The sequence below is a fragment of the Pleurodeles waltl genome, chromosome 11, assembly GCF_031143425.1.
Source record: "Pleurodeles waltl isolate 20211129_DDA chromosome 11, aPleWal1.hap1.20221129, whole genome shotgun sequence".
NCBI lineage: Eukaryota > Metazoa > Chordata > Amphibia > Caudata > Salamandridae > Pleurodeles > Pleurodeles waltl.
In genome coordinates, this window is record NC_090450.1 from 11,369,150 (window position 1) to 11,377,001 (window position 7,852).

Consider the following 7,852-nt stretch of genomic DNA (forward strand, 5'->3'; position numbering starts at 1 on the left):
TGACATACCTGCGGTGCACATCTACACAACCTCCTCATAAAGCCCCAGGGGCCATATTCCAGACAGTGCCAGGGAAGCACAAGTGTGTGTACCTATTTTCTTTGCCCCAGGTGTACTGTTGCATATGAAAAGGGTCCGCAGATGCTTGTGTGGCCCCTTCTATAATACAGGTGGCATCAACAGACATACAGCTCTGGTGCTATCCTAAGAGGGCATTCCCTCAGGTGCTCTAATATGGACACGGATGCAGAGGCAAAGAGGCCATCGGGAGGTCCACTGATAATGAGCCACAAAAAGTGGGACACATTCACTGCACCCCCTGAGGGCAGCCCCCTGGGAGAGCAAAAGGGTCTCATGGACCCCGCAGACATCAAAGGGTCTCATGGACCCGCAGACATCCTCCTGAGTGCAGGTGCTGCCTCTCACTGCTCCCCCTGGGGGCAGCCGTCTGGGAGAGCGAAAGGGTCTCATGGCCCCCGCAGACATCATCCTGAGTGCAGCAGCTGCCTCTTGCTCCACCCCCTGAGGGCAGCCGTCTCGGACAGCGAAAGGGGTCTCATGGACCCCGCAGACATCAAAGGGTCTCATGGACCCGCAGACATCCTCCTGAGTGCAGGTGCTGCCTCTCACTGCCCCCCTGAGGGCAGCCCCCTGGAAGAGCGAAAGGGTCCCATGGACCCGCAGACATCCTCCTGAGTGCAGGAGCTCCCTCTCACTGCACCCCCAGAAGGCAGCCAACTGGAAGAGTGAAAGGGGTCTCATGGACACCGCAGACATCCTCCTGAGTGCAGGTGCTGCCTCTCACCGCACCCCCTGAGGGCAGCCGTCTGGGAGAGCGAAAGGGTCTCATGGACCCCGCAGATATTCTCCTGCGTGCAGGAGCTGCCTCTCACCGCACCCCCTGAGGGCAGCCATCTGGGAGAGCAAAAGGGTCTCACGGACCCCGCAGACATCCTCCTGAGTGCAGGTGCTGCCTCTCACCGCATCCCCTGAGGGCAGCCCCCTGGAAGAGTGAAAGGGGTCTCATGGACCCCACAGACATCCTCCTGAGTGCAGGTGCTGCCTCTCACTGCACCCCTGAGGGCAGTCGTCGGAGAGAGCAAAACGGTCTCGCGGACCACGCAGACATCCTCTTGAGTGCAGGAGCTGCCTCTCACAGCACCCCCTGAGGGCAGCCATCTGGAAGATTGAAAGGGTCTCATGGACCCCGCAGACATCCTCCTCAGTGCAGGAGCTGCCTCTCACCGCACCCCTGAGGGCAGCCGTCGGAGAGAGCGAAAGGGTCTCACGGACCCCGGATCTCATCCTCCTGAGTGCAGGTGCTGCCACTCACTGCACCCCCTGAAGGCAGCCGTCTGGGAGAGCGAAAGGGTCTCATGGACCCCGCAGACATCCTCCTGAGTGCAGGAGCTGCCACTCACTGCACCCCCTGAGGGCAGCCGTCTGGGAGAGTGAAAGGGGTCTCATGGATCCCGCAGACATCCTCCTGAGTGCAGAAGCTGCCTCTCACTGCACCCCCTGAGGGCAGCCCTCAGGGAGAGCGAAAGGGTCTCACGGACCCCGGATCTCATCCTCCTGAGTGCAGGTGCTGCCACTCACTGCACCCCCTGAGGGCAGCCGTCTGGGAGAGTGAAAGGGGTCTCATGGATCCCGCAGACATCCTCCTGAGTGCAGAAGCTGCCTCTCACTGCACCCCCTGAGGGCAGCCCTCAGGGAGAGCGAAAGGGTCTCACGGACCCCGGATCTCATCCTCCTGAGTGCAGGTGCTGCCACTCACTGCACCCCCTGAAGGCAGCCGTCTGGGAGAGCGAAAGGGTCTCATGGACCCCGCAGACATCCTCCTGAGTGCAGGAGCTGCCACTCACTGCACCCCCTGAGGGCAGCCGTCTGGGAGAGTGAAAGGGGTCTCATGGATCCCGCAGACATCCTCCTGAGTGCAGAAGCTGCCTCTCACTGCACCCCCTGAGGGCAGCCCTCAGGGAGAGCGAAAGGGTCTCACGGACCCCGGATCTCATCCTCCTGAGTGCAGGTGCTGCCACTCACTGCACCCCCTGAGGGCAGCCGTCTGGGAGAGTGAAAGGGGTCTCACGGACCCCGCAGACATCCTCCTGAGTGCAGGAGCTGCCTCTCACTGCACCCCCTGAGGGCAGCCCCTGGGAGAGCGAAAGGGTCTCACGGACCCCGCAGACATCCTCCTGAGTGCAGGAGCTGCCTCTCACTGCACCCACGTGCAGGGACACCTCTGAAGTCCAGGAGTGTGATCCATGCCTGGTGAAAGACAGAGCGGTTGCTTCTAAACGCTGGTCAGCCTTTCCCTAATGGGCTCCTTCCAAGGAAGGCAGCAGTTCATGGCTGCCCCCGGGGCAGCGGATTACCAGTGATGGGGTGCACTGTCCCTGTTTACTTCCGGCGCACCAGAAAGTGACCACTGGCACAAACAGTGGCATAGCACCTTGTAATATGCCCACAGGTGTGAGCTTTGCTCACCCAGGGAAGTTGCACACTAGTGCAACCCAGGATTGTTGTATTCTCCTTTTCTTTAAAGGTTTGTCGTGCAGCTGAACAAATAATGTTTTTGTTTCTTAATAAGCTTTAATTGTGAACTGGAGTTATATCTCTGCTTCAACAACGAGTGTGAGTTCTGCTCTGTTGCCACGAAGTGTGATCTCCACCAGGTGTTCTTTATCACTTGAACCCAGAGCAGAATACAGACTGTTATGCAAAGCCAGAGATTGAAACTAGCGCCTCCAGAGATCAAAACTAGCGCCTAACAGATGAAACCTTACTATTTGCAGAGGTATACCTCAAATTATTTTATAAAAGGAACTATACAACCGTTTCTGTTTAAAAACCTGAGCAGAGGAACAGTGTTTGCTGTTATTCCCACGCTGGCCTTTGGTGAGGGGACGCTGGCAGGTGGATAAGATGTGCTGTGAAATCCACTGTTCCTTTTTTAGGTTGAGCATAGCAGAGCGCAAGCGCTGCTTTTCCGATGTGTTGGTATGTATCTGTGCTTTTAACCACGTCCACCACAAGCCCATCACTATCACTCGTTCATGGCCTTGCCTTTCAAAAATCCTTTCTTCTCGTTGGTAACTGCTTTACGTTTGTCCCTCCTTGGGGCAGTTTTGTTACCGCCTTGGCCATCGACCCTGTTACATGAATAATTGCACTTTTGCCAATAACTTTGACTGCGAGAGAACTTCTTTTTCGTTTTGTCTCTATCCTTCGCGCTCACAGTGGCATTTTGAATCGGCTCGCTTATGTCAACTGTTTTACTTTTTATTTTCAGTTTGTGTGGCAAGAAAGTTCCAGTTAGAAATTTACAATGCTAATACCTCTAACTCGAGCAAACGGGATACCTATTGCATTGCAAATGCTTGTTTAACTTGGCAATTCAGCCTCGTTTACCTTAATATCCATGTAGGCACAGTTTAGATAGTCATGAAACACTTTTTAAGTGCTGCCTTCTTGTGTTTGGTGTTTTAGGTTTATATTTCATAAGGGAAAATGTTATCATGTGCTGAATTTCCTTTTCCCAGCATCAACATAAACTTTCTGGCCATGTCGGTAAAGTAATGTCCGGGTGGCTACAGTTGTGCTGTCAGGACCTTGCTCTGAAAACACTTGGGGTTCTGTTTTTATTGACTAATGTCCGCCAAAATGTGGAGAAGAAGCTGATGCCACAGTCAAGAAAAAGACAACGATGGTTCTCATCTTGTGGCTGCGGTGGGATGGGACTGGTCCTCGGTACATCAGGGAGAGGGCGGGCGGGCACTCGGTGTATTTTAAGGGCATCACTGGTGAGTTTTTTGGATCCCAGCTGTCGGGCAATCCAGCGAAGGATAAAGTTCACAGTCTCAGAGTTTCCGACTCATCTGCACTGTCTCCATCACAGGTATCGGATCAGCCACCATCTCCTTGACCTCTGAAGGTCCTGGTGGCCCTGGCTGCTTCTACGATGGTTCGTGGCTTCTCCCCAGCATATGGTCTTGTAAACCTCAGAGAATCAGCAGGAAAAATTCATCAAAACCATGAAGGTAAACACAAAGGTTAGCACACCCTGTAGTATGGTTAGTGTATTGGCGGTCAGGGATTCCTCTTGCTCGACCCTTCGCTCTGGCAGAAACCTTTAACCTTTCCCGTCCCTGCTATTGGCCCTTATTTCAGAGGTAATATTCCTGTGCAGGTCCCTTACCCTTCTAACTCCCCTTCACAAGGCCTTGGCTGCCTGTCTCCTTAGGCACCTGACATCCATCGGTGGACAAACCTGACTTGGCCACCACCTGTCCGCGTGCCGTGGGAGGACCTGGGGAGATCAGGAGACCACCTTTCCTCTCTCGATTCTTCCTCCTCTGTGATGGAGCCGGATTCCCCAAATACCTTCCTCCTTTGACATTCTCGGCGCTGTCTGGGGAGTTACTCCACTTTTTGTTTCTTTGAGCCTCCTACTTGGTCTTCTTTCCCTTTCTGGTCATTCTTCTTTGTTTATTTTTCCCACTGATAATCCGTCTTCTATTTCCCTGGGTGTTGTGTGCACCCCACAACCAGGCCTCCCTTGGCAGACACCGGTTTGTGGTTCTCTACCTCCTCCTCATTCGCCCCATCGCACCCCCTCCCTCCCCCCACACACACACTCATGAACACTCTCATTCCCTTACACAACAGTGAATCACATCTATGTCTTAAAGGACTAACTGATCTCACGACTCACTTAGTAGAAATATTTGAACAGATATTGCTGGCTACACTTTTAAAATGTGCACTTTTGACTGTCATTATAAAGCTAAAATGTGGTGCTTTTTTTTAAAACAAAAAAGCAATGGTTTTGTGAGTTATGAGTGAGTTATGACATCCCAAACCTTTATGTTTTTTTAATAGAGGGAGCACATCCTATTTAAAGTGTACCGGCAGGTCTCATGATATCCGCGTCTTAAGAAGAGCCTTCCATCTGCTGATCATCTGTAAACGCTCTTTGAAAAACAAACTCTTCGGCAATGAAATAATGTATCTGGGATTAAAGTGTTATTAAATTAAAAATATTCTGCTGCTCATTGCGCCTCAATAAATTGTGTGAGAGCACAGGTTACACGGCCCTGAATTTCTAGAATGACTTTGGGGAACTCATCAACGCAATAGCCCTCTGAACCCAAGGTCAAAGGGGGTGGGATCTGTGGGGCACGCATGCACATCCTTTTGTTTGAATTTATCAAAAGCAGCTCCCCTACTTTTTGTTGAAAATCAACTGCCCTGGGACGCTGAAGCAGTGCTTAATTTGAGCAGGTGGTTTCCAGTGCAGGGCACCGGCCCTTATTTTTGAGGGCCGGTACTTATTTTTGAGGGCCGACACTTATTTTTCTGCCTCAAGCATTTACTGTGAGCAAAAGCCTCATGTAGGAAAGATGGAGGAAGAGAAAAATGAAAAAGTTTCCCGAAGGGAGAAAGCAGAAAGCTGCAAGAGTGAGCTGAAGGGCAAGGGAGTGGTTGCAAATAAATTAAAGAGGACCAGATGCCTTCAGGATTATGCTGTCTCAGTATTCTGTGTTTGCACATTTAACTGCAACAGCAGCATGTATCAGAAGAGAGCTTTAGGCACCGGCATATTTGTATTTACAAATTAAGCACTGTTGAAGTGGAAGGAAGGGAGCATCCTGTGCTGTGAAGCAGAGGGAGGGGCAGACAGCCTTCTTGCCAGGATGCCTGCTGCCTGAAGAATTGTAAACGCCTACATTTGGTCAATCTGCAAATATATCAGAAGAAGCTATTAGCTTTAATTGATGGAGTCACTTGAAGCCTAGTGATAACAAAGATTTATTATTTTTGAGAGGTATTGCAAAGGTGTTACCTGCTGAGATGTGGAGTGTACGTTTTTAATTACCACTTTTACAAAATGCATGGACTAGGTACAGTCTGCATAGTTCTAAATTCTATATTTTAAAAGCACTTTTGTTTCTTAACCTAAGTCATTTTCTGCATTTTGTGGCAGGCTATCTTACACTGTGTGTAATGCAAATTTAAAATAATAATTTACATATTCACAATGCTTTCTGCCACAGGCTGGAACCTTATAGCATTAAAAATAAACAAATTACTTTTCCCAAACTGCACCAACCAGGCTTCAAATTTGTGGCTCTCTGGTTACATGCACAGACAGCTGCAGTGCTCACATTAGCTAACAGTTTAATCACGTAAAATAGCGCCTCTCACTGGTTAAGTAAACTTGCATGTCTTTGTCACTTAGGGCCATATGTACGAACACATTTTCCCATTGACACAGAATGGGAAAAACCCTTTGCTACATCTGGCCCTAAGTGTGTTATTTTAAATGCAGTTACCTGAAGGTCAAAGACAGAATATTTTGTTCTTTTTAGCCATGTCTTTGAAACGCTCCCAGGATCACTGATCACGCCCCCAGGCTCATTGTCCCCTCCCAGGTATCATTGACACCCCTCCCACACCAATTGCACTCAGGATCAGATGTTTTTTGATGCACTTTGACCACTGTTCTGAACTGCTGTCTTATCACTAACCCTCCTGCTGCAGGGGAGGTTCTCCCAGGCTTGTCTCAGCGCACACCCGCCATCCATGAAAAACGTTTTGTTGTGATTAGGAGGGGGCCCAGGGAGCTCTTATTATACACACTCTGTAATTGCTACAGAGACAGGCTGGAGGCTGCAGGGTATTTGGAAGCACAAAATGGCGGCCAGATAATAGGCCCCACGTGGCACAGGCCCTGCTGCCACGCGTTTCATCCGCGACGGCTCGCCAGCGGTACTCGGAGAGAGGCATGGAACAGCTTGGCGTTATTAGTGCGGCAGACCAATTAGTGCAAGGCCTCCGACTAACAGATGATCTTGTTTGACCGTAGGAATCAATTAGGTCCCCGCGTCAACATTCCCGCTGGTCTCTCTCCCTGCCTCCATGAATGTATGGGAGGCAGCAGTTGAGATGCTCCGCTGCAGCGAATGAGGAGGGAGGTGGTATCCACCTCCAGCGCCACCTTGCCTCAGGTGACATCCGCGCGCTGCTCTGCGATTATATTTACCTGCAGATGAGTTGACTCACAGTTGTATGGTTTCCCGTGCTGGCTAATTAGGAAAAGGGGACTCATTTATGCGTATGACAATATTGCGAGGCAATAACAGCTGCTACGCTTTAAGTCCATAATGCTCTGACTTTTTTTTTTGCTTTATTGCTATAGAAAAGCACTGCCATTAGCTGTAATAAAGGGAGAGGGGAATTGAAGAGTATAGGCAAAATTCCTGTGTATTTTGACTGGAGTAAAAATCCTCTAAATGTGTGAGCTTCGCCCAAAGACAAAGAAATATATCTGAAGTGACAAACAGGAACCTCTGTTTTGCCTGATGTCACTGATAACGAGAGGGTCGGGTACCCTACTCAGCTTGCAAGGATTGGGTGTTTCTCTTTGGCATGTGGGACAATGCAGGAGAACATGCATCATACCAAGATTTAGGAACCATGACATGGGGTAGGTGTGGGGTCACCTGTCACAGCAGCTGCGGGGTATGTGCGGTGTGACCTGTCACAGCAGCTGCGGCATATGTATGGTGTGACCTGACACAGCAGCTGCGGGGTATGTGCGGTGTGACCTGTCACAGCAGCTGCGGCATATGTATGGTGTGACCTGACACAGCAGCTGCGGGGTATGCACGGTGTGACCTGACACAGCAGCTGGGGGGTATGCACGGTGTGGTATGTACGGTGTGACCTGACAGCAGCTGCGGGGTATGCACGGTATGACCTGACACAGCGGCTGTGGAGTATGTACGGTGTGGTATGTATGGTGTGACCTGACACAGCAGCTGCGGGGTATGTATGGTGTGGTAGGTAT

At 50.7% G+C, this 7,852-nt stretch overlaps 1 long non-coding RNA gene across 1 annotated transcript in view; it reads left to right on the forward strand.

Moving 5' to 3' along the window:
- Positions 1-5,029, forward strand: part of LOC138266532 (uncharacterized) — a 35,753-nt gene extending 30,724 nt beyond the window's left edge. Inside the window, exons 2-3 of the long non-coding RNA XR_011199532.1 lie at positions 3,899-4,040; positions 4,882-5,029. This is a non-coding gene — a long non-coding RNA (uncharacterized lncRNA). The remainder of the gene's footprint in view (positions 1-3,898; positions 4,041-4,881) is intronic.
- The last annotated feature ends 2,823 nt before the right edge of the window (positions 5,030-7,852 follow it).